At 44.7% G+C, this 27,836-nt stretch overlaps 1 pseudogene; it reads right to left on the reverse strand.

Moving 5' to 3' along the window:
* Nucleotides 1–123: 123 nt before the first annotated feature.
* On the reverse strand, nucleotides 124–27,836 carry LOC147734628 (uncharacterized; annotated as a pseudogene).

The following is a 27,836-nucleotide window of genomic DNA, read 5'->3' on the forward strand; positions in this document are numbered from 1 at the left end:
GAGAATGTCTGTCACAGACTTTGGTTGTTAAAAACCTTTACCAAGACAACTTGCACAGTGATAGGATGGAAGTTAAGAGGAATCCTTTGGACTTGTTCCTTGTTGTGTGGTGACCCTAATGCACTATGTGTGCCATAATGTGCTCCAACAAAAGGTAGATGGTGGTGGAAAAGCCCTGTATAGGGCTGTGTTGATGTGCTGCAGCACCCCAATAAGCAGGACCATGTTGGTGTTGTTGGTGGCTAGCTCCTGGTGTACTTCCCTCATCAGCTGCTTCATCTCTCAGATTTCCATCAATACCTGGCAAATCATGTCTTGGGAGTCCTAATAGACTTCCAAGACTTGGTTGATGGTGGCCTGGGTGTGTGCGGCCCCAGTGGCCTCACTCAGTGAGCCCACAGCACCCCTCCCACGACCCCTAGCCCCACAGGCCTGTGCCCTTGGTCCAGGGTGTCCTCTCCCACTGGGTCCTGGTTCTTCTATGACTGGGAAGGCGATACTCAGCTCAGAATGTAGGACTCAGGGGGGCACAGGATGGTTGTGACTGTGCTAGGTACACAGGTTGGGTGGACTGGGGTTAGCTGAGGTTTTGCAGCTGGAGTGGGAGGTATTGGTGTGGGCACAGTGAGACTCACTGTTGCTTTCTGCCCAGGCTGACCAGATGTGCCAGGACAGTCATTAACGTCCATATGTCCAGGAGTGTTGTCATCACTGAGAGCTTTATCCAGGGGTGGAGTGGGTATCTGTTCAGTTGCCAAGCTTTGCCCAGGTGCTGTGCCAGATTGACCTGTTATGAAACAGAGAACATTGTTATTGATGGCAGTGTGGTATCTACATTCAAATGTTTAGTGTCACAGTAGTAGAGACCTATGAAAAACAACATAGGAAGAGATTACTATTGAAATATATTTCCATGATATTGAACTTGTTAACAAAACATTTGGAGACATTCAATACATGTACTAGAAATGAGCAGCTCATTAGATGTGCAGATATGCTGCATTTTGGATTAAAGAATTAACATGGCATATCACAAACATTTAAAGCAACACAGTGGAGAAGTAATATGTTTTTTTACCATTCCAAGGCCTAGTTGTGTACAATACAGGTGAATATACAACTTAGGGGCATATTATCAAGGGATTTATCTCTGCTTTTTTGGCTTTAAAAGCCAAGAAAGCGGAGATAAAATAATCTCCCTATCAGCAACAGGGTGCTAACACGCAAATTCGCATGTTAGCACTCTTTTTCTCTACGCTTCCCCTTGCATCTCAAATGAGATGCAAAGGGGGCGTTCCAGAGAAAAATAATAGGAGAAATGTTGTTAAGCGACATTTCTCCCACTATCAAGGATATCGCTAACCCTGTTAGTGATAAAAAAAAAGCAGCGCTAACCGCGGTTTGCGCTGCTTTTTTTACACCTGGTATTTTCCTGACTTAGCCATGATATCCTATGGAAGGTGGATATCATGGCTAAGTTTGTGAGCCCCTATCATCAAGCTAACAATAAACTTTGAGAGATTATTGTTGGTTTTCCAGCGATAATCTCTCATTTGGCAGTTAGCGTGAGGATTTTTATCACTTCTGAGATAAACGTTGCTAATAGCAAGCTATCTCAGTGATAATTTCCGGCGATGCTTAGCGATAAAAAAATCGTTGCAAAGTCTAGTTAGCGATAAATATCGCTACTCGTTGGTAATATGCCCCTTAGTTCTATATTTAGCATCAGTCATCATGTGGGTACCGCAAAGTCAATGGGTCACCTGCTACTTCTGATGAGCTGTCTTAGCTTAATGCCTTACAAATATTTGAGGTACACACTTGGTGTGGTGTCATTCATGCCATCAATAGTTTCAGTTGAGGAGACCTAGAGAACATCAAGCTAAGTAGGCAGACATGTCTTTGAGTAGAGCATTGTATGTAGATTGCTCAGCGCATGAGAAATGAACATCAGTTGTAACATGTCAGATTAGTGAAAGTGGGAAAATTCGCTATTGCTTCTTGTTTTCTGTTACAGGAACAAGGCCTTGTGGTAGTTGTAGTTATTTCAATATCATCTTCAAACCCCTTAACAAATGGTTTACTCCATGAGAAGTGAACATCAGTTGTAACATGTCAGACAAGTTAAAATGGGCAAATTCACTATGGCATCTTGTTTTCTGTTACAGAAACAGGGCCTCGTAGTAGTTGTAGTCATTTCACTATCAACTTTCCAACACTTGACAAATGGGTAGTGTTACATACCTGTTGTCAAAATGCAGTTGGGCTGAACCATACATTTACATATTGACACATTTTATGGGTCCTGGGATGATGATTTAATAGTAATACACTCACAGACAGCATTCCAAAATGTGGCATGTAATGGAGATTGATACATGTGATCTTATATGCAACAACACACATTGACACTGACAATAGAAGATCTCTGTTACTTTGAGTATTCCATGTTAGGAAAGTAGATAGACAACACACTAGCATAGGATGAGTTGAGAGCATATGGGACATTCAAGTTTTGGGACAGTTAGTGAGGTGCAACTTACCAGGCTCCATTCCCCCAGTTATTCCTGTCAAGCCCTCAGAATGCAGAATGGCCATGACCTTCTCCTCCCAGGGATATAGATGTTGCTGAGAGGACAATCACCAGTCTTCTGGTCCTCCAGGTGTTGCTTAGAGGCCAGGTAACACGCCTTTCCCCTCAGGTTGCTCCACTTCGTCCTTATTTCTTCCTTTGTGCTCAAGGTGGTACCTTCAACATTCACTCTGTCAACAACTCTGTCCCACATTTCCCTTTTCCTACTGAGACGAGTATATTGGACTTGGCCTCCAAACGATGGTGTCTCTACTCTTATAATTTCTTTCACCATGACTGTTAAATCTGCCGCTGAAAAACATGGATTTGTTTGACATAACTCTAAATTAAAATGAGTGACAATGATTTAAAAAAAAGAAGGGTTAATTGGAAAATAAAACAACAAAAGTGTGTGGAGAGTGTTAACTGGGATAGAAAAAAAGACCTGCCTTATCTCAACAAAAAAAGTGTGGTCTCTGTCGTGCTGTGCTGCAGTGGAGAGGCAAAGAATCATGGTTTGGGATAGGGTGTGTTTTATAGTGTGATTTGCAGGTCTGTCTGCCAACTTGGCCAATGGATATTTGCTGTGATGTTTTTGTATCCATCCAATTGACACTGTTCTGGTGCTTTGCTGCGAGCACACTGCAACGGCCTACTGCTTTCGAGGAACTTCTGCAAGGAGACCACCAGTACAACTGTGTTTTCATAGTCGGCTTGGCGGGAAGCCGCGACCCTGACTGCGATGGACTCCGCATCGTTAACATTGCAGTCTGCCGCGGCCCAGGAGGGACACACTCCATCAATGGTGATCAGCGATTCGACTGCATGCATCGTAATACGGCGGGGGAAAGACAACCGGCGCAGTAGTCTTCTTGGGACGCCGCTGCAATATGGCTGTGAGGTCAACAAACTCATAATCAGGCCTTTAGTCTAGCTATCAAGTAGAATTTAGAAGTTAACTTCTGATATCGCATTTAATGTACCTGTTGGCACTCTATGATTCTCCCACTCTCTGGGCCTGATTCTCAAAGATAAATTCACACATCTAGGGCCCGATTCACAGAGTGAACTTAAGACTCAATCCTAAACTTACTATTTTGATATTCACAGAATGCACTTACTACTTTTGGCATTCACAGAATGCACTTACTACTTTTGGCATTCACAGAATGAACTTACTACTTTTGGTATTCACAGAAGTTAGGATTTTGTCTTAAGTCTGTCTTAAGACAAACTTAAGACAAAATCCTAACTTCTGTGAATACCAAAAGTAGTAAGTACATTCTGTGAATGTCAAAAGTAGTAAGTTCATTCTGTGAATGTCAAAAGTAGTAAGTTCATTCTGTGAATGCCAAAAGTAGTAAGTGCATTCTGTGAATACCAAAATAGTAGTAAGTTTAGGATTGAGTCTTAAGTTCATTCCGTGAATCGGGCCCCTAGATTGTAAATCTACTACCGTGCCTAGGTGTAAATCTACGCTTTTATTCTATTTACCATTTCCAAATGTAAATTGACACCTAAATGTAGGCTTACATGTCTCCACTCTGTGGTGGAGCCTTCTACAACAGTATTTGGGAGTGTTGCAACTTATAATTTATAAGTGGCGATCTCGGCCTCTGTGGTGAAGAGCTCCCTACGGGAAAGTATGGGGAAAAATATTAAAGTTTATTATTTTATAAAAATATTTTTTTTGAATATTTAATATAAAAATGTAAAATAATCCAAAATATTTAGAATAAAGTTAGAACTATTAAAAAAAATATTACAGCACATTAACTCATCAAGTTAAAGTGCACTGTTAATGTCAATATATTGCTTAATTTATACATGATATTTCAGAAATAATTTTTTTTTTAATTCACACACAAGAATTTTTTTAAAAATATTTATTCAATCTTGTTAAAAGTTTTAAGTAGAATTAAATAATTTTTGCCAAGCATTTCAAAGCGTAATGTAATTTTATTTTTTAAATTAAATGTATTATTACATTGTAAAATAAAAATAATTATTTATAATGTTTTATCTAATATAACATTTATATGCATGTTAAAAGTCTAAATAATTGTATTTATTTAATATTATGTTCCCCCCTGCCTCCATTTTTTTCTATGGAAGTGTGTTGAAGTACCTGCGGACGGTCATATGTGGTGCTTAGCTTACTCCAAAGCAAGGCTGTAGTAAATGTTATACTGTTTTGTCCCTTTTAAGGTCATAGTAAGTTTAGAATTGTAGTTTATGAGTAGGAATACTCTTTTGTGGATGAATGTTAGTAGTAGCCTCTATCTACTTTTCCCTAAACACCTCCCACTTTGCAACAAGTATTTCCCATATTCCAGCCTTTCCCCTTGCCACATTTACTACTAAGGGGCCGATTCCGATTCGGTTGGAAGGGCTCCGAACCTTGTTTGGAGTCCTTCTGACCGTATTGGTACGTGTCGGACAAATTCCTTTCCGACCGAGCCATTCTGATGGGCTCGGTCGGAAAGGAATATCTGGAAATCCTCCAGTACTCCCCCGGTCGCCTCTTTACGACCAAGGGAGTAGGATGGCAGTTTTTCTCTGCCTTTTCGTGCCGGTGTGTCCGGCATGAAAAGGCAGTTGGAAACTGTCTCTTGGGGCCCCCAGCAGGGCCCCCATGGGTGTGAGGCAGCCGAATGGCGGCCTCGGGGCACCTACGGTGCTCCTCTGTTGATCCCTCTACTGTGTGGCAGGCACCTTGGGGTGCTGGCCACAGGGTGCAGGGATTAACTGCACCCCTGCATTTCACATTGCAAGCATGCTTTCCGGTCAGAATGCATACTTGCATTGTGAACCATACGAATGCGACCGAACAGGGTTCGGTCGCATCATACTAGCAGGGCCGTAACCGACCACAGCAGGTCAGTGGTTACGGCTCCTCACTGATGTCGGACGAACCTGAGTCCGTCCGACATCGGAATCGGCCCCTAAATAGCTGAAGAGAGTGGCAATCTCTGCCACCATGGCAGAATCTTGGCACAGAAAAAATGGGAGAAGTGGAAGTTAATGAATTACATATTGTAGTATGTGAAGCAGTTCTACTATTGTACTATTTCACATACTACAAAATGCAGTTTGCGAATAGGCATGTCTAAATAGAAATGAAACACAATGTTTATTTTGGGTTGTAATGCAATTAAAGTTGATAGGGTATCTGAGAACAACACTCTGAGTTGCTGTATTTTGTTTGTTTTTTAAAGCTACTTTCAGTGGTATGCAAAACTTTCTGTGGTTCTACTTACATTCAATATATTTGGTTGAGCGCTGCAATATGAATTGCATTTGTTAATGTCTTATAGTTTTCCTACACCCTTGGTAATCCTCTATTGATATTATCAATGTCTTCATATCATACCTGTCTACCAATAATAATAAGTCAGTGCCAACACATAAACACTGAGGCCCTCATTACGATGTTGGGCGGACCACCACCAACAGGCAATCGGTGGCGGTCTGCACGCCATCCAAGGCACCGGTCTGACCGCTGCATAACAATGCAGCCGGTCGGACCGCAGATGTTGGGGGGTAGGACAGACGCCTCTGACAGGATGAAAGATCCCATCGGATGGCAGTTGGATTTCTAACCCTACAATGGAGGCGGTGCCTGTGCGGGCACCACCGTAGGGATTCAGATATCTCTTTCTGACTGGATGTTCATGGCGGTCCATCCACCATGAAAAGACAGACGTAAACGGAATTTGGGGGCCCCAAGCAGGGCCCATATCCCCTGTAGTCCACTGTTAAGTGGCCCTAGGGGCACATGTAGTGTCCTCCACATATCCATGCACCGTGTGACAGACACCATATGGTGCCTGGCACACAGTGCATGGATGTGCACAAAGTGCCTTTTTCTACTGCACCTTGTGATACAGACTTTTTTCTGGGCCAAAGCACAAGCCGCAGAGCACTTTACGACCACCTGCATGGTGGTCCTATCATGATAGAGCAGGTGCGACTGACGACTCATTGTCAGGCGGTCACCTGCCGGATACGATGACGGTCGGCGGTTCAGCCGACAACCATCATAATTAGGGCCTGAGATCTGTTAGTAAATAATTGCATTATCAAGTCCTCAAGTTCTTAATAAAATCATAAAACGTCATATATAAATAATATTGGGTAAGGTAGAGTTTATGAACCTAATGGATAACGCCTTGTGGAAAACAGCAAAAAGTAGTTCTATATCCTTTGCAAGTGTGACAGGAGAATACGTCTTTGATTTCAATGATGTCTTTCATTAACTTCTCCAGATAACAGGTTCCATCCATACTAACTTCCAAAGGCAAATCCCACCTGTAGCAACTCTGTATCACAATTGCCTAGCAAGGATACTATGGATCATGAGGATCTTCTACTCTAAGCATTCAAGATGGCCGACAACATTGGCAAGTTTTGGGAGAGTGCTGTGGCTTCATCAGACATGTAGTTCGTCTTGCCTCTGCTCAGATGTTTAACGTAGTGCGTTCCTCGGAGATGTGTAACTTATGTCCAGACAACGCCCACACTCTACTTAACTCTCTAACTTCTTCTGCTCCTGAACACATGCATGTTCAGGGGCTTCAGAGTAGCACATTGTGCAGAACAGGCACATAGAGGGAAGCAGGACCGGGTGTGCATCCTGATAGCACTTAAGTAGAGGTGGAAGGATATATTTAAACAGCCAATATCATTAGACGAGATGAAGACTCAGCCTAGCCAAGATGTGATTGAAAAGGTTTCAAGCCAATTACTGAAATATATATGCTGATTAAAGAAATCCAGTCCCTTAAAGGGGAAGACGCAAAGCCCACTCTGTATATTATTAGCAATAGGTCTGTATGACTGGCTGCACTGTGAAACCTAGACCTAAAATTGACCAAAAGTGTAATTGCCAATTGGGAGTGGTGACAGGGTTATAGTCCTGAACACTGACTTCAACAAAATCGACCCACAGTAATATTGAGGTCAAATATTGCCAATCTAAATATTGCCATGCCCAATACTTTCAATTAAAATAACAAATATTGATTCTAAAATACTGTCCCGCAAAAATCTTAAACGTTTACACATATCTGCTACCAAATGTATATTACAATAGAACTGACTTTTAAAATTAACATTAGGATCAATGAAATATCCAAAATTAAAATATATTGTAAAAATAGTATTTAAAAATATTAAATGCATTTAATTTATATTCATTTTCATTTTTAAATAAATAATACTTGTTGTTTTCACATATATTTATAGATAATGTTGTTTATACATATATAACAATTACAATATTTTGTATTTAGAATTTAATACAAATATATTTTATTTTGCAAATAATCAAAAATATATTTTATTATATTAAAAACTGCATAATTAAAAAAGATCAAATATAAAAATGAAATAAATCTTTGTAAACACCTATTTATAAATATAACAAAATATCTACACAAATAAATACATGTTTATTTATTTTAATATATAAAACTGTTTTCAAATATTCCAAAATGTAAAAAAAGTAAATTTAAATTTTTAAGAAGCTGGGCATATATATATGTGGTCGGGGCGACATCTGCTGCTGCAGTCCGACCGCCGCATTAGCTGCCCGGCGGTCGAAGGCAGTGGGTGGAGGGACCGAACAACGCTTCTGACAGGCTCAAGGAGTCCGCCGACTGACAGTCGGTATGTAATTCCCTACAATAAGGGCGATACCTGCACAGGCACCGCCGTAGGGATTACAATGTCCCTTTCAGACAGCCATTGAATGGTGGTCCGACCACCATTGAAAAGCTGTTGAAAATGCATTTTGGGGGCCCCTCGTCCTTCCTCTGTCTCCTCTATGAGGCCTGGCGGGCACCTGTGGTGCTCCCTTAAATGTCCATGCCCTACGTGCCAGGCACCACATGGTGTCTGGCACACGGTGCATGGATGTTTGAAAATAACCATTTTACCAGTACGACTTGTGTTGCAGCCCTTTTCCAACCGCAGCACAAGCCACAATGGAAAAATGGATGTTTCCGACTGCCTAGTGGGTGGTCGCATCCTAATTTGTCAGCTGGAACTGCCAACTGCTAGTTGGGGGGGTACCATTCCGACACGGCATTGGCAACACAATAAGCCCCAATCTTTGAAGTAACTGAATATTTTAAATATTTTTGAAAATAGAACACAACTAATTCTCAAATGACTGTGGGCCAAATTATGACTTGGGCAGTCTTACCGACAGTCTGCCGCGGTGGCAGTCCAGAAAATGCTACGAAGCCGGCAACATCCCAAAACGCAGTTTTACGAGTCTCCCGCTGGGCTGGCAGCGTGTGGGCAGTGGAGTCATGGGGACAGCACGTTTCAGCTTTGGATATAAGCCAGAAGCCAATGCCGGCCATACTGCAGTGCCTACAGCCAGTCAAGTGCACTGCTTCATTTCATTCTGTTGAGCAAGTGAACCATTGCTTGCACCCAACCTGAAGGCCTTGGAGGGCACTGCATGAGCACCAGCTACATTATACATGGGGATATTCACACTCGAGCCAGTACTTTGGCTCATTACCTGCCTTCCCGCTGACAATCGCGTGGGGGTGCCAGGATCAGGTCTGCAGAAAGGCAGGTCGTGATTAGGTTGGCAATAAGCTGCATTGGACTGCCTCCATGGGCTGCCTTTGCGTCCTCTGTAGCAGAAATGTCGGCTGTGGCAGAGGTCCTGAGGCGGTGTTCCCACTCACTTCCTGATCAGGCAGTCGGACCACCAAGAAAGCGGGAGCGAGGACCTCCGAAAAGTCACTGCAGTCCCCATCCTGCTATCATCGTAATCAGCTCCATAACCATAACTATAGTAAAACCCAAACTAAAAATCTAAAAGAAACATAAATCAAGATATAATACATAATCATTCACTAAAATTATAAAAATGTATAAAGAATAAACTTTATTTGCAGGAGTTTGCATATACTGTTCTAGCTCCAATCCAACAATATATTTAAGGGAGTTATATTCTAATCCTAATTGCAGTCCAACTGTTACTGTAGAAAGCACATGTATTTGGGTATCAGATTTTCAATTTCAAACCAAATAAATTGACTAAAATGCATATTTTTATAGGGAAACACGTTTACTTTTCTAACTCCAATTCAAATAGCTTTAGAGAAAGTGAATATATTTATGGGCATTCTGTAAATGACTCTATTTGTGGCGCGGTACTCATTCCTCCCAAATAGTAATGCAGCAAAGCTCCAAAAGATGCTTGAAAGTGCTTCTACTGATGCCCTAAAAATGTAACTCTTTAAAGAGGTGAGTTTTTTCGTTTTGCTCCACATCATTAAGTCCCTTGTCATTATGTCCTTAATATCATCGGGGAATCAGTCCCCAAAGTTACTAATACTGGGGGCATTGGTAACTGCGGGAGGGTGGTGCGGATAGCTATAATAGTGAAATAATAAAAATAGAAATAATAGTGATGACAAGTGGGACCATAAGAGTCCTCTTAGAAGTGATGAATTACAGAGAGTTCTGAGTTTTTTACCCAGTTGCGCTGTTAAGCCATCTCTAAACAGTAATACGTTTAAAACATTTTTATAAACAGTGAACAACTAAAGATTTGAAATTATTTGAAATTATAATCAATCTCATTAAAAACAATTACATATTAATACAAATATTATAAACATATATTAAAATATGTTTTCCAACTATAACTTTATTCAATTGAATATAAGTACATAAAATAAATAAATGTAAATCAAATATCTAGACAGTTATTTAAATCTCTCATGAATTCATCTAAAACAATAAATCAGTATTTGTAATCATTTAATTATTACAAGTATTTAAAAAATATTTACATTTATAGAATTATCAATAGTTCTTAGTTTTTATTTTAAAACACAGCCTATCCTATTCCCAATAAAAACTTAAAACCCCATTAAAGAAATGCAAAAAAATAAGGAATGAATACAATAATTAGAAATGTTATTTCCAAATTTATTTATAGTTATGAATTAAAACATACAAAAAAAACAAAAAAGTATTATAAAGGACTACCCACCCAATACCACAATAACTTCAGACAACCAGAAACGAATCAATATTTAAAGTTAAAATATTTATAATCTTTTTTACATTATTTCTACAAATATTTAAATATATTAATCTTTCTGAAACTTCTTTCTTTCTTTTAAATGCATTCTATTTCATTTTAAGGAAAATGAGCTGCTTGTTAAAAAAAATAATAATAATTTTTTAGATGCAGTAATAGACATGGTGGTTGCTGACCTCAGCATCCCTGTGCCGGCAACAAATCACAGTGGATTTATGACCTACTTCATTACCATTACTGGGGTAGGTCAAATTGCTACCCACTAAGATTTTCTATTTTGTGAATCGACCAATTTGTACATGGGTCAGTTTGCAAAATATCAATGCATTTGGTAAAAGTTGGTGCACAAATTGTGACGACTTTTACCAAATGCATTGTATGTACATCTGGCCCTATATTCTTAGGATTAGGGGTATTCTTTACAATGTGCTTGACTTTGACAAAGCCATAAAATGCTGTTGTATGTGTATTAAGATCTAGTGGTGGAAAGATATTCCAGTGAACAGTGAGCTTCTTTCTATTTTCAGAATATTTGATAGGGCTGGTGTCTCCACACTTAGGGGCCAAGTACGATCTTGTCGGAATTACAATTTAGGTGGTCGAAAGTGAAACCAGACGGTCATGCCGGCTGGATTCGAGCCCGTCGGTCAGTCAGAAATCGGTCCGTAATCCATATGGACAACGTTTTACGCCATCTGGATTACGATGCACAGTTTACGGCAGACTTTCCATGCTGGCCTTTCTGACATGGAAAGCCTGTCGGAAAGCATGTTTGGGGTCCCTTAGCAGGGCCCCCTTCTGTTTCCGGCCTCCGGTTGATCTCTGCACCATGTGGCAGGCTCCCTGAGGTGCCTGCCACGCAGAGCAGGGATGTACACAACCTCCCATTTCCCTATGGGACCTTGTGCTACGGCCGGTTTACGGCTGTAACGCATACTCCAATAGGGAAATGTGAGTATGTGACCTTACCATGTGCGGTTGTATCATAATTAGGTGGTCAGGACCGCTGACCGGAGGTCGGTCGGACCTGTATCCACAAAGGTGTCGAGCGGGTGCAAGTCCGCCCGACATCGTAATAAGCCCCTTATTCTTTTACAATATTTTTGAAAATAGATCCGCACTTGTTGAAATGGCCTGCGTTTCCTGTCATATTGCACAGGTTTGTATGAGGTTACAATGCATGCTTTTACTCTGCATGCCATTACAACGCAATTTTTTACCCCTACTTGCCGTGGGGGTGTGCTGGAGTTTGTAATAGTATAATTTACTATTCCAACTCCAGTCTGTGCAACAGTAGGGAAGGTGTTGGAGTTAAATCCAACTCTTTATACCCTCTAGAGAAAGCCGTTTTCGTTGTAATGTCATGCGGGGTAAAAGCATGTGTTGTAATACATGCATTGTAACGGTTGTTTCCCATTGCACAGGCTGCTGATCTCTCTGCAGTGGTGTCTTTACTATACTCAAGAGCTTAAGGGCAACACGTAACTGGTGACTCCTGGGTTTAGGATGTTAGAAGTGCAGTTTTGCAAAAGACTGGTTCGCTATCATGGGCATGACTATAAACGTATTCTTACTACACAGTGTACACCACAAGTATGCAGTCCATCTATACATTAAGGATCCTGGCTGCAGAGAATTGATTCAAACTACACAAATGCTTGCTGTAGATTTAGCCATGCTTGTACAGTTTTCATAGACCCGTTTTGTCCTTGCCATTTAGTACATGACACACAGGAGGGGGCGCATAGGATAACATGTCCCTTGATCCTATCTCTGTGGATATACTCTGTTTTGTGCTGGGATATGTTGATACTGTGCAATAGAGCCACTCCAGAATCCTCAGGTTCAGTACAATTATTTCTTATAGGATGATGTCACTCTACTAATACCATAGTTCCTCCCATCTTTCTGTTCTACTCTTATTACACTAACGATATATTTTGCAAGCTATTTCATAGGAGATTAAGGTCCAAAATTGTGTGACCAGAGTTTAGAATGATTGTAAATAGGCAGAGTGATGATAACAGGGGTAATAACCCTCACTGCTCTGATATTGCATGGCATATCTCTCTCTGTTGATTGGTGGCAGGTATTGCTGTAATAGGGTCAACTATCATGATTACATTTCTGATTTCGTTGGCATCATATATTTCAGCTATGCCCCACTAGTGTTCCAGCCGGTTGTATGACACAATATCGGCCACAAAAAAATATTGTGGCACATATGGCTGAGATACCCGCCACCCCCTCTCAACACAATCCCCAAGAATGGGAATACGGAAACAGTGCTGAACTTTTTGGAAGGCGGGAGGGAGTTACCCTTCCGGCCGTATTTATTAAAATATGAAACAAAATTAAAACATTAAAATAACAGTTTCATATCATGTACAATTTCATTTCCACATTACGATGTTTTTGGCTGACCTTAACACATTTCTAATACCAAGGTTCTCCTAGCCGATACTAACATCCTACAAATGCATTTTCAAATTGAAATTGTACATCCTAACGTTAAGGGCCAACGGCAAGGTCGTAACCGGTGTCAGATCCCTAAACCAGAACTCCCCCCTCACTTGTGAGGGGCGGCCGCACAGAGGACTGCACCTCATGTGCACATACCAATTTCCCTTGTCTTGACGGGGGCCCCAATTAACTCGACGCCATCTTAATGGTCGTCCGAGGACTCGTGTGAGGTGTCTAGAAGGTAGCGTAGACCCCCCTCCCCACCCCCCACAACTTACCACATCTGCCGTCGCAGATGTCCTGGCCCCGGGAAATTCCCAGGAGGGGCCCGTAGCCCCTCCTATCCAGGGAGGGGCCTTGACCGCCTTCCCTTTCCTTTCGGCGTCCCATCCTTAGAAGGGACCGCCTCCCCGTTGAGGGGCCAATGGCCACCTCCCCCGGGCGCTCCCATCCGTAATGGGTGACGCCCCCCCTAGGGATCTTCCAATTACTGCTCACCGATCATGACCTTACCGCCCGACCAAATAATAAATACGACAAACTAAAAGAGGCTAATTACTAAAGAGGAGAAAGACAATAAGACATTCACAGTATGAACTGTCTAAAACATCACTGATCAACTCTGTTGCAACTACTTTTATTCAATAAAGCATACTGTAAAGAATTATCCACTTTATTGCATACTGAATCACAACTTTATTCAGAACAACCTGTAAGAAAAATTAATTACCACGTCAAATGACTTTATTTCAAAACAACTTGCTGTCCTCAGGGGCTGGTGGGTGGGTCAAAATTGGCTCTTCGTTCCGTCTCGAGCTCACGTGCAGCGGGGAGGTGCAGCTTCAGAGCACAGGAACAAGAGGATGCTTCCTTGGCTTGTCGCTCCTTTTATCCTTCTTCGGGCGGGCGTAAACCCGCCTCCACCCGCCTCCGGGGGCGTGGCTGGCGGCTTCAGTGTCTAGGACAACCCACTCTTGGGCGGGAAAAAGCGCGCCCCGGCTACGCCGCTTTGGGCATACCAGCCGAGACTCGCCTCCCGCCCAAGATGGCTTCCCGGGGGGGTCGGGGCACTCCACCATACGTTCGGGGGGACCGAGTGGTCGCCCCTTTCCATATGGCTGAGATACCCGCCACCCCCTCTCAACACAATCCCCAAGAATGGGAATACGGAAACAGTGCTGAACTTTTTGGAAGGCGGGAGGGAGTTACCCTCCCGGCCGTATTTATTAAAATATGAAACAAAATTAAAACATTAAAACAACAGTTTCATATCATGTACAATTTTATTTCCACATTACGATGTTTTTGGCTGACCTTAACACATTTCTAATACAAAGGTTCTCCTAGCCGATACTAACATCCTACAAATGCATTTTCAAATTGAAATTGTACATCCTAACGTTAAGGGCCAACGGCAAGGTCGTAACCGGTGTCAGATCCCTAAACCAGAACTCCCCCCTCACTTGTGAGGGGCGGCCGCACAGAGGACTGCACCTCATGTGCACATACCAATTTCCCTTGTCTTGACGGGGGCCCCAATTAACTCGACGCCATCTTAATGGTCGTCCGAGGACTCGTGTGAGGTGTCTAGAAGGTAGCGTAGACTCCCCTCCCCACCCCACACAACTTACCACATCTGCCGTCGCAGATGTCCTGGCCCCGGGAAATTCCCAGGAGGGGCCCGTAGCCCCTCCTATCCAGGGAGGGGCCTTGACCGCCTTCCCTTTCCTTTCGGCGTCCCATCCTTAGAAGGGACCGCCTCCCCGTTGAGGGGCCAATGGCCACCTCCCCCCGGGCGCTCCCATCCGTAATGGGTGACGCCCCCCCCTAGGGATCTTCCAATTACTGCTCACCGATCATGACCTTACCACCACAGGCCGGATAGTTGACCGGCTATCCGGACCCCCCACAAAAACTCCTACCTAAAGGTCATGCTGTAAACTCTTTAACCAGGCTACGAGGTCTCCTATGAGTAAAGAATTCCCCACCCGGGACAAATGGACCCCATCTTCTAGATACATATGGTCCCCCCTGATACATCCATGAGGAATCGAATGCAATGTACTTGTACGGAACAGTCTACCAAGCTTGTTATTTACTTTCTTCACAGAATGATTTACAGCAGCCACCGAAATAGCCCCCCGCCACACTTTCCGTGGAATCATATGGGACCATGCAATCGTGCATCCTGGAACCCTTCTCGCCAACCAACTTACTGTGGATAGTATCGCCTCGAGAAGTAGTCGTCTACCAGTGGTCACCAAATCATTGCCCCCAAGATGCACTATGATTATAGCTGGCGGTGACCTTGTCCGCCCTAACAAACCCTCCATAAAAGTTTGAAACTGGTCAATACAGAGCCCGCCCCTTCCGTAGAAGGTCACCCTGTACCCGTGTTCCCCAGCCATGTGAATCATGTCACCTGCTTTGAATACGTCCGCGGCACGCCTCACGTATGAGTGGCCCACGACCCACACCACTTTTTCCTCAGCCGGTGAACTTTGACCGCTGGTTCCCAGGTGTCGGGTCGACTGCACAGTCCGCCCCGCCTCGTAAGCTTGCGAAACTGTAAACCAAACAAAAACAAGAAGCGTGAGTACATGATATCAGCTTCACAACATGTGCAACCGCACATACCTTTTGTAACAATTCGAGGACCAACGCCCCAACTGTTTTACTTTTTCCACACTCAGACCCCTGGCTGTAGCCTCCGTAGCAGCCCCTATCCGGAAGGAATGGGTCCCAAACTCGCCCGGGTTCAAGCCCGCGGCCGAAATTGCCATAGCAAGCACCCGCTGGAACTGAAACCTCGTCAGTGGGGTGGCATCAGCGTGTCTCAGCAAGGTCCCCCCCCATGATGTCGCCCTCTGCGCCAGATACTCCTCAACGCATGCAACAGGGCACATGGGAGATCCGGGAATCCGCTGGACTACTACACTGTCCCCGATCGCACCCTGATCGGTCTTGGACCTGGCAAACGAGACAATCAACGTCTCCCCCTTAACTTGAATGTGCTCTCGGCACAGTCCACCCCCGTATCCTGCTTGTTCTTCGCCACCAGTTCGCTTACCCGCATAGCCCCATGGAATGCTAATGCAAAAGCGGCCCGGAATAACACTGTTTCTGAATGAGATGAACATGTCGCAGGGAGTACGGACAGTAACAGGGCCAACTTTTCCAGACCTATCGGGTGCCTTTCATCTACTCTGCGACCCTCAAGGCGTTACCACCCACGCAGCGCTTTCTGTACCACAAAAGACGCTGTGGGGTCCTGGATACCATGAGCCCGTGCCATAAAGGAAATGGCGGCCCGATGCCTCTGGGCCGTAGCTACCGATTTGCCTGCCTGATGTAATGACAGCAAAAACTTTAAGACATACTCTTCTTGGCCCCAAAGCTCCCCCCTAGCAGAACCCAAAAAGGACCAATAGGAACGGAACGCCCCTTCATATGCCTTCCTTGTCCTGGGTGCTAAACTCTCTCCCACGAGGTTTTGTAGTTCGGGGCACCGAGAGACCAGAGAGCTTCGGGAAATGGTGCCGCCACCGGGTCCGCTGTGGGCAGAAAACCCCAGAAGGCCTGCATACGGAAACGAGAAAGCGCATCAGCAGCCTGATTCAACACCCCTGGCACATGTCTTGCCCTAAAGAGCACGTTCAATTGCATACATAGTAAGACAATTTCCTTAAGCAACCTCAGAACCCATTTGCATCGTGCTGCCTGACTATTGATACACTCAACCACGGTCATGTTATCAGACCAGAACACCACAGAGTGATCCCGAAACCCCTCAGGCCATGTTTTCAAGGCCACCAGAATAGGGAACAGCTCGAGGAAAGCGATGTTACCTGTAAGCCCACTCTTGTGCCACCATAACGGCCATGTTTGGGCTGACCAGTGATTACCAAATATGGCGCCAAAGCCTATACTCCCCGCCGAATCTGTCCACAACCCCAACTCCCCGGAGGACACCGCCGGTTTGTTCCAGACAACCCGACCATTGAAATCCGCCAGGAATGCCAACCAAATGCGCATGTCCTGGCGAATCTCTGCCGAGAGCCTCGTGCGGTGATGCCCCTCTTTAAGACCGACCATGGCTTGTGCAATCGAGCGGGAAAAAGGGCGGGCCATTGGCATCACTCTAAGGGCAAAATTCAATTGACCCACAGTCTGCTGCAATTGATGCAAATTTACCTTAGTCTCGCTAATACATGTTTCAAGGGAGGCCCTGAATTTCATTACCTTTTCTTTGGGCAACCGGAAGCAACCCTCTTCGGAATCGAGCTCTATTCCAAGAAACTCGAGCGAAGTAGATGGCCCCACAGTCTTACCTGGCGCCAATGGCACACCAAACTGACTCATCAGACCACAAAATTCATTTAAAGCCTGTGCACATTCTGGGTCCCCGGCTGCCCACAGGAACAGAAAATCGTCAAGATAATGGATAACATGCTGAAACCCCGTCATTCTTGTGAATGCCCATTGCAGAAAACTACTGAATTTCTCAAAATATGCACAAGATATGGAGCATCCCATTGGCATACATTTATCCATGTAATAGCGTCCCTGAAACATGAAACCAAGGAGACGCTGATCATCTGGGTGTACCGGGAGCAACCGGAACGCTGACTCGATGTCTGACTTGGCCATCAGCGCTCCGGGCCCCAGGCGATTCAACATGGCGACGGCATCATCGAAAGATGCGTACCGCACCGAACAAACTTCCGGGTCTATCGCATCGTTCACCGAAAGACCTCTCGGGGCTGACAAGTTATGTATCAATCTAAACTCACCCGGGTCCTTCTTGGGGACCACTCCCAAGGGTGAACAAACAAAATTAGCAACTGGTGGCATGTCAAATGGTCCAGCAACCCGACCCCGGGTCACCTCTTTCCCAATCTTTGCTTGTACCACCGCCGTATTCTGCAGGACCGACAGTTGGTTCCTACACTGTGCTTTACCCTGAAAATTCCCCACCGGGATGCGGAAACCATACGAAAAACCGTCTCGCAACACCCCAGCGGAGACATGATCCGGGTATTCATTGAGCCAAGGAATCATTGCCATGGTATCAACCGGGGTAGGTAAAGGCGCCCCTCGGACTATTTCAGACCTGTTTGGCGCTTCCCCTACTTCCGTTATCACCCGTTTTGGCTCTGCACATGGTCTCGGGATGCGAGGACTGTCCACACCCCCCACATTCGTGCCTAAACTTGCATGACCCCTGGGGCCTTGTACACTTTCCCCTGTTAAAATTCCAGCAGACCACTTTTTTACCTGTATTGCCATTCGACCTTGAACGGTGCTCGTTACTCGATCCCGCCCGAAAGGGCGCCCCTGATGAGTGGCGGGAAAACTCGCCCCCATTCCCCCCCAACAATGGCGCCTTTGTCATGCCTGATTTCTCCATTTTTTGCCAGGAAATGGAGTCGTAACAATCCCACGTCAGAGATGTGTCGAACTCCTTGGCCTTACGAAAAATACTATCATAACAAAACCACTGATTGCCCTCATATGTCTGAGAAAACTCCATAATACGTGTCTGGTACACGGGTAACTCGGCCAACAGTTCAGGCCTCCGTTCCCCCATAATTGCAGTGAATATCCCAAACGCTCTGCCCCAATTACCTATCGTTTCATCAACTCTGAAAACGGCCATCTTGGCGCGCCAAACACTCGGGTGCAGAAACTCTTTTTGCATTTTCACATGCTCAATCTCGTAATGATCAGTTAATAAAGAAAACATGTTTATATATTTCTCAGCCCATATCCTTTCTTTGATTTCCATCGGAATATGCTGAGCCACTTTCTCCCTTCTCGAGGGTACTGACCCCTCCCCCGCAATCGGCAATAGCTGCTTACCTGAACCGGAAGCTGTGACCGTAGTCGCTGCCGAACTCATGCCCGCTGCGGGTTGTCCCACTGGAGCCTGCGGGGGAACAAAAGGACATGGTGCCTTTGCAGCTTCTCTTGATTGCCGCAACTGCTTCATTACTGCCCTGGCGTCATCTGCCGTTGCCCCCTCACTCTCTTTCCCCAACCATGCTGCCAACTGTGCAGCCAACTCGGGAGGCATATCCTCCCCGTTCACTGGGGTAACTACAACGGGAATTCGTTGTCCCTCGTTCGGGACCGGGATCGGCGCCTCAGTCGGTGCATCAGGGTGCGCCGGCGGCGTCTCGGGAACCGGGGCCTCTCCCCCAGCTGGTCCCCTCTTGGCCCTTCTCCCTCTCCCGTTAGGAACTACTCCCGGCAATGCTGGTCCGACGACTCGCTTAGGGCCTCCTACACCGTTCATTGCCGCCATCTGTTTCTTCATCTCGGCCATGTCCTTCACGAGCATGCGGAGCATCTGATCGGTACCGACCCGCTTTCCGACCTTCTTGCCCGGCATTGTCCAACTCTGATTCTCTGAAAGAACAAAGACAAAATTAAAACGCTCAAAATTGGCTCTTCGTTCCGTCTCGAGCTCACGTGCAGCGGGGAGGTGCAGCTTCAGAGCACAGGAACAAGAGGATGCTTCCTTGGCTTGTCGCTCCTTTTATCCTTCTTCGGGCGGGCGTAAACCCGCCTCCACCCGCCTCCGGGGCGTGGCTGGCGGCTTCAGTGTCTAGGACAACCCACTCTTGGGCGGGAAAAAGCGCGCCCCGGCTACGCCGCTTTGGGCATACCAGCCGAGACTCGCCTCCCGCCCAAGATGGCTTCCCGGGGGGGTCGGGGCACTCCACCATACGTTCGGGGGGACCGAGTGGTCGCCCCTTTCCAAAATTATTGTGGTCAAAATGTCAACCACGCAAATATCAGCTTTACATACATATGATGTGGTTCAAAATGTTGACATTACAATTGTAGGCACGTTTTTTAAATTATAATTAACATTATCATACTTTAAAGTAAAAGTATTTTTATGTCACTATATTTAAAATGTGCAACATAAAATATTAAAATATTATTTTAAAATACATATAACTTAAACCACAGTATCATTGAATAATAAAATAAATGATAATATCAAATTATAAATGACAGTAAACGCATTACACAAATAAATACTTTTTAAATCACAGAATATAATATTAGTTATTTATGTTACAGAATAAGCATGATTTAAGAATATATGCATGTTATTCTTTTTTTATCTAAAAACATTTTAAATTCATGTAATGATAGTTAAATCATATGTAACAAAGGTAATATTTTTAAAAGTTTCAAACATAACAAACTTGTGAATATTTATAAAAAACAAAACACAATCAAAAATATAATTTAAAAAATATACTCTTCTAAGTACACATGCACACAATATTTTTGAAGAACTTCTAAAGGGAAAAGTCATATGTAGAAACCTAATTTCAATCTAAAATCATTAAAAAACTTAAACAAGTGGGAGTACAATAGCAGTTTTCCACTGCCTTTTTGTGGCGGTCTTTCTGGCACAAAACCGCAGTGGGAAACTGACTTTGGGGGCCCCCAGCTAGGCCCCCAAGGGTGCGAGGCCACCAAATGATGGCCCCCTGTTGATCCCTGCACCCAGTGGCAGGCACCTTGAGGTGCCTGCCAGAGGGTGCATGCATGAACTGCACCCCTGCTCTTTCAATGAGAGCATGCATTCCGTTCGGAATGCATGCTCTCATTTTAAGGTATAGGCATGCAACTTAACAGGGTTCGGTCGTGTCCTACTTGCAGGTCTATAACCAACAACAGCAGGTCATTCCGTTAGAGTTCCTGACCGATGTGGGACGGACACTGGTCCATCCGACATCGGAATCATGCCCATTATAGGGGGATGGGAGGGATTTACTGTTCTAACTTGAGTATAAAAACATTGGGGGAAATGCTTACATTTCACAGGGTCAGATTTACTATTCCAACTCTAGTTTAACAAACATTTCGGTAAATGTATACTTTTTCATGGAAGGGTGAATGCACTATTCTAACTCCATCCCCTGATAACTATGGGAGAAGTGCATACATTGGGAGAGGAACAAGATTTACTATTGTAACTCCATTCTAACACAAATCAGAGTATATGCATATCTGGGGGTGTCGAATGTACTAATCTAACCAACTCCACTCTAACAAGAACTGGAGAATATGCATACATTAAGGGAGAGGGTCAACCTTACCATTGTAACTACAGTCTAACATACATTAGGAAAAGTATATACATGGTGTGTGTGTGTGTGTTGGGGTGGTGATTCAGATTCAATAAGCCATATAATATTGCTACACAGTAAGCATTATTGCATTCTTTTAAATAAAAACTTTACAAATCTTCTATGTCTAAAACAAGAATACCAGAAATGAAGAAAAATGTGTTTAAATGTATTAAATAAATACATTTTAAACTAAATAGGATCCGTCAACTCCTTGATAAAATACTCAATCATAAAAGTATTAAAATTTGACATCACTAAACATTCTTTTTTACCTAATTATAATTTAACTACTTTTTAAAAACGACTACCTACCCATTCCCTCAATATACACCTTATCCCAAATCCAAATACACCCGACAATCCATTAAAAAAATAAGTCTTTCAAAATCCTTAATAATATTTCATATTCCCACAAAAGTCAATAACTAGTATTCTTAGACATTTGTTTCAAATCTTTTCTATAAATAACATGTTTTTAAAATATATAGAAATAACTTCTAAATGAAAAAAAATGCATAATAAATGCTAATTCCTATCAATTTCTATATATTTAATACAAACATTACCCGCCCAAACCATAGTAAGCCCCACAACCGGATGTTAAAGTAATTCAAATAATTTTAAAATAATTAAAATTTAAACACATAAACGACAATCAAGAAATGTACATATTAATCAGTTACCATTGGTAATATAGAATTATAAAAACGCTACTGGCCCAATCCCCAAGTAGAACCCACAAATTAAAATGTAATAAACGATTTAAAACTGTATTATATATGTAAACCTATTAAATACAAATAACACAATTAAAATAATTAATATGCAATTCAAAACATTACCCACCCAAACCCCAAATAAATCCAACAGCCCGAAAAAAATATGCTTTACTATAATATTATTGAATAATAATTAAAAATAAATTTCACAATAACAGAAATAATTAAATAAAAAACATACCCTAAATTGGATTTTAAATAAAAACAATGTTATAACAAACAATATTTTAAACTTTTCATGTACAAAGAAATTATGTACATACCTTGATATTTTACCTACAATATTTTTGCAGTCACAATGTTTAGACCTTGCTATGACGCTCACATTAAATATTTTACATTGATATGTAGATGGGACACTTTTTGACCACAGCTGCACTGTATGTTTCATGTCAAAATTCGGGTCAATAAGATTACAAAAAGTGGAGGTGGAAGAAAACTACTAAGACTGTAACCAATTCCAATTCCAAAAATTCTTTATTTCGGCCACATGGGCCATAAAAGATGCAATAAAATACATACATATATATAAAAGACAGTATTTACATATAAAAAATTTCTGCTGAACCCACATGGACTAAAAAATACAAGGTAACACCAGTTCAGGGGGACATTTTCTTCCTTATTATCCATGCTGCCATTAAGAATTTTGAAACAGCGAAGACAATGTGGCCCAAAGTGTTAGTTTTCATGACCCTGTAGGCCTGCAGGTATTTCCTGAAGCCCAGGTTCCGACACAACGGTGCTATCCAACGCTTCCTGGGACTCTGGTAAGCCTGGCAAACAAACATTATGTGAAGGTCGTCTTCATCCTGGGCTTTACAACATGGGCAAAGTTTGTCACCCCCTGAAGACCATTTACTGGTAAATACTTTGGTGGGGAGTGTACCAAACCTCCATTGGAGGAACAATTTCCTTGCCAGAAGAGGAAAAATAAAATCCATAAAGGGCTCAAAAGCATAAGAATTTTTGGATACCATAAAACGTCCCGTCAGGGTGCCGCTATTATGAGCATTGTCCATATCAACAAGGTTTTTATTTTTATACAGCTGTGCAAGAGATTTACGCGTGATCCTTTGACATCCCTGGGCTGGGTCATCCCATAAGTCTGGCAAGTTCAGGCTAAACAGTTCCGCCTTGATAAAAGCCAGCCAGGGAATTTTGCTATTGGCATTCAGCCTCATTACATGCATAAGGTCTTGTCTGTAATGGTGCAGTTCCACGGTGGTCCATACCCGATGCCAGAACTTCACGGGTTTCGACAAAAGGTCTTCAGCAATAGAGGGAAGGCCCAAGTCGAGTCTTAAGGGGAGGAGTGGCGTACCTTGCGGGAGAGCAAGTAAGCGTCTCAGGAAACAGTTTTCCACACCTGCCAGGGCCTTCCCTGCTTTGTGTCCCCACAGCTCACTACCATACATGGCTGCTGGCTTCGCTTGGGACCTGTATGTTTCCAGGGCCGGGCTTACAGGCTTAAAGGTGGACTTGTTAGCCACCTTCAGGAGTGCACCCGATAACTGGGAAAGTTTCAGCCTGGATCTCGCTATCTGGCAGTCCCATGAAAGATTTTCTTCGAGTGTTACCCCCAAATATATAAAGGTTGAAACCCTCTCAAGACTAACATCCCCCAATTTAGGATTTGGTCTGGCCTTGGCAGGGGGGTTGAAGATCATGAACTTAGTTTTTTCCGTGTTCACCTCCAGCCCATGTTGGTGACAGAAAAGGCCAAAACCATCCACAATCCTCTGAATCCCCATGGGGGATTTGGAAAGCAGGAGGGTATCATCAGCAAACATTATTGCCGGAACCCTCCTTCCTGCCAAAAGTGGAGCATCATTGTCCTTAACAGTGTCAAGATGTTGGATGACACTGTTAATGAAAAGACAGAACAGGGTCGGCGCCAAGACACAGCCCTGTCTGACTCCTCGACGGACCGGGAATTTGCCCGAGAGCTTACCATCCCTCCCACACCTCACTTGTGCATAGTTGTTCTCATGCAACCTGATGATAATATTAAGGAGGTGGGGGGGTACTCCTAGCTTTTGCAGAACCTCCCATAGTTTCCCTCTTGGGACTAGGTCAAAGGCTGACCTCAGATCCACGAAGACCATGTACAGCCTTCCTCCCTCTAACGTAACCGTCTTCCAATATAGGAGAAGGAGGCGGAAGATCTGGTCCATGGTCGACGTGTTCTTTCTGAAGCCAGCCTGGAGGGGGCTCATGATGTCATTGTCCTCCACCCAGTCCAGGAGATGGTTAAGAATGAGGCGCGCAAAAAGCTTTTGGGGTACGTCTATTAGGCTAATAGGCCTGTAGTTGGCGGGGAGCAGAGTGGATCCTTTCTTGTGGATCGGAACAATCTCTGCCCCCAGCCAAGACCCGGGGATTGCCATACCTCCTAAAATGGCATTAAAAAGAATAAGGAGGTATGGGCCCCAGATGTCCGGGTGGTGCCTAAAAAGATCCCCGGGTAGCCTGTCCAGACCTGGTACCTTCCCCAACGATAAGTGCTCTAGGGCCGCCTCCACTTCCCCCAGGGATAGTTCCATACAAGAGTCTTGGGAGCCTGAGGGCGCCAAAAGAGATGTATCAGGGCAGGTGTTAGTGTCTTGATAAAGTGCCCCAAAGTGCGCCTCCCACACCACAGGGGCGATGTTGGGTTCAAATGCTTCTTTAAGTTCCCCTGTGCCATTGTTTACAAGTGCCCAGAATTTCCGGGAGTCCCTAACTTTTAGGGCATCATGAAGGTCCTGCCAATGGTTCCAGTCCCACTCGGTCCTAGCAGTCGCCATCACTGATTTGTAACGCTTCCTAAGGTCACGTACCTTGGCGTTATTTGACCCCTCTTTTATTGCAGCAATAAGCTCAGATTTTGCTGCCCTACAAGAAGAGGTATACCAGGTGGGAACATGGGTCCTTTTCTTTCTGATTGGCATCTCCGGGTGAAATAACTCGGCCAAGTCCCTCACTAAATCCTGATGTATGATGCCCAGTTTCTCATTGTATTCTGGGGTACATGGTACATTTAGAAGTGCGTCCACCTCCATGAACCTAGGGAGTGCCAACTCATAGAGCTTGCTGATGGCCTCTTCAGAGCTTGCAAGCTTCCCCCACTTAACCCGGCGCCTGTTGGTTGTAAGGAGCAATTCCCCCATGTCTTCTCCGCCACTTTCTACTGATGTGCCCACTGGGGCCAGTGGCCACTGGATGTTTAAACAAAGGGCATTATGGTCACTATCAAACCTCTTTATTACCCTAAAGTCGAGGACTTTTGGCCAGAGCGTAATATCTAGCATAATATAGTCTAGCCTCGACTCATGGCCCCTTCTGTTAAAAGTACACACTGAGGGGGTATCGGAAGGGGTGCGACCATTACAAGCCCTCAGTGCGTAGTTCAGGGTGAGGGACATGAGTTGTATTGCTAGGGGGGACCAAGCTTTGGGGTGGGGGGAAGACGAGGGTGGGACCCCCCAGTAGTCATCCTCGGCCGTGAGGGCACCCTCCAGTAGGCCTTCCAGGGGTTCAAAGTGGCAATTGAAGTCTCCTCCAAGCACCACCTTGAGGTCTCCCGGAAGTTGACTCAAGAAGGAGGATAGCTCGTTTAGGGTTGGTGATTCATTTGGCGCGGCAACTGGTCTCGAGTAGACATTCACAATGGCCCACGGTGGAACGCCAGGCCATGTGAGCCTGACACACTGGATGTCCTGCGAGAACGTAAGCACCTGTTCTGCCTGGCACCCAGTGTGACTCGCAATCCAGATTGCCAAGCCGCCTGACGGCCTCCCCTTCCCACTCCATTTGGCAGGGATTTCAAATATTTCAAACCCTCTCCTGGATTGAGTGCCCCTCGCCCATGTTTCCTGCAGAAGGAGGATGTCACTGCTACCTACTAGCTGATCCCACTCCGGTGAACCTTCCTTGTTAGCAATTCCTGCCACATTCCAGGAAAGAATTCTCAGCCCCGAATCTGGTGGTAGGGTACCTTGACCTACAGTAGGAGGTTGCACAGCGGCTATTGGTGGGTGAGTGTCTGGGGGAACAATGTTGCAAACCGCGGTGGCGGATGGCCCAACCAATTCCGCCACCCCAGGTTGCAGGATATGGTCAGACCCGGTGTTTGATGGGGGCCCCAATTGACCCAGACTATCGTCCGTGTTGACCGTTCGATCTTTAACGGTATCCTGCGGGCCGTGTTCCGTTGTGGGGGCTGAGCTTCAACCCCCGCAACTTTGCACCCCAGCCAGCATCTTCCCAGGGCTGAAAGAAGCCTCCCCGGTTTGTGGTCAGTCGACCTGATCTAAGCAGGAGAATCTGTTGTGATGAATAAAATTGGCCTGGCCAGGTGGTAAGTAATGCCTTGGTCTATAACGTGAGCCATCTACAGCAAAGCCTACTCTTGTCCACTCCTTCTCCCTCCCTCCCTCTGTGCTGTTAGCATTAGGGTAGAAGTGTGATAGGGGTACTAATTCAATATTGGACTTGTCAGGCCTAACGAGCCAGTTACAAATGTAGTTGGCGACATGTGGGCTTTTAAAACTTACGATAATACAATCCCCTGCCCTGTTCTTTTGGGTAAGGCCAATCCAAGGGATCCTCCTAACCATCAAAACCTCACCTTTCAGGTTTGGTGGCAGCGGCCTGTTAATACTAAGCCAACTTATAACCTTATTTCGTAGTGAGTCTTGAGACTCCCTTTTATCACCAGTTAACTCAGGTACTCCCACCATGATTGCCGTATATGGGACTGCTTCTGGGGGCAAATTGACCACCCTGCGCCTATCAAGGGGGGGAGTGGTACCACCAGTAGTGTCATTGGTAGAGATCACTGCCAGCCCTGATTGGGGCGCAGGAAGTTGCTTAGATCTCCTAGGGGCCGGGACAGGGGGCCTAGGCGCTGGAGGTGGCACAGGGTGCGTCTGAGAAGCCGACGCACCAATTGTGCTCTGCAGTGCCATGTGAGAGACCTGGGACAGTGCAGAGGACGGCGGTCTATTCCCAAAGCAAACCTGGGCAGCCAAGGGGGCATCTGTAGCTGGCCCAGGGCTCTTCCTTGTGTGAAGGTTTTCCAAGGCCTTGAGTCTGTTCTCTATGGCGTCCAATTTGGCTGAGATGGGGGTTAACAATTCCTTGATGGTTACTGTAAGTGAATTGATTAATGTCTCAGTACTGTTAGAAGTTACCCCACCAAAGATAAATGGGCCCGAGGTCAATAAGGGGGCCGCAGCTGCTGGAGAGCCCGAGTGATCTGACCTAGACCCTGACAGAATAAGCTCAGGGGAAGCCGAAATATCTGTACTGGCATCATGGATTGGCTCAATTGTATCAACTTTGGCCCTTTTTGCCTTCTTTAGTTTCCTGGACCTTTTCCTTTTTGGGGGTTGTACCATTCCACTGCCTGGAGGCTCTGTGCGCAGGGCAGCCTGCCCCGCTTCCTGCAAGTCTGTTCCCATAATATCCGGAGTGGCAGAGAGATCAGAAGTCCCAGATGGACGGGAGGAGTTCCTATCCCTCTGCGTTAAGGGAGTTCTCAACTGCTGAAGGACCGACTCTATAGTCTGATCAATGCTGTCCATTAGTGACATATGGGTGGCGTCCAGTGGAATGGGTGTGGTAACATCTGTTGTAGAGGTATCCCCTTGCTCCAGGAACACGCTTTCGGGCCCCATCTCAGGGTGCGTTTCTGTGACTGATTGAGATTTACTAGCTTGGATACTCGCCTTAGGGAAGAATTTTTCCATAGTCCTTAATCCTTGTTGAGCAGACTTACTCCTTGAGGTTCTGGTCGCCAT

This window comes from Lissotriton vulgaris, chromosome 1_2 (assembly GCF_964263255.1).
Source record: "Lissotriton vulgaris chromosome 1_2, aLisVul1.2, whole genome shotgun sequence".
Classification (NCBI taxonomy): Eukaryota; Metazoa; Chordata; class Amphibia; order Caudata; family Salamandridae; genus Lissotriton; species Lissotriton vulgaris.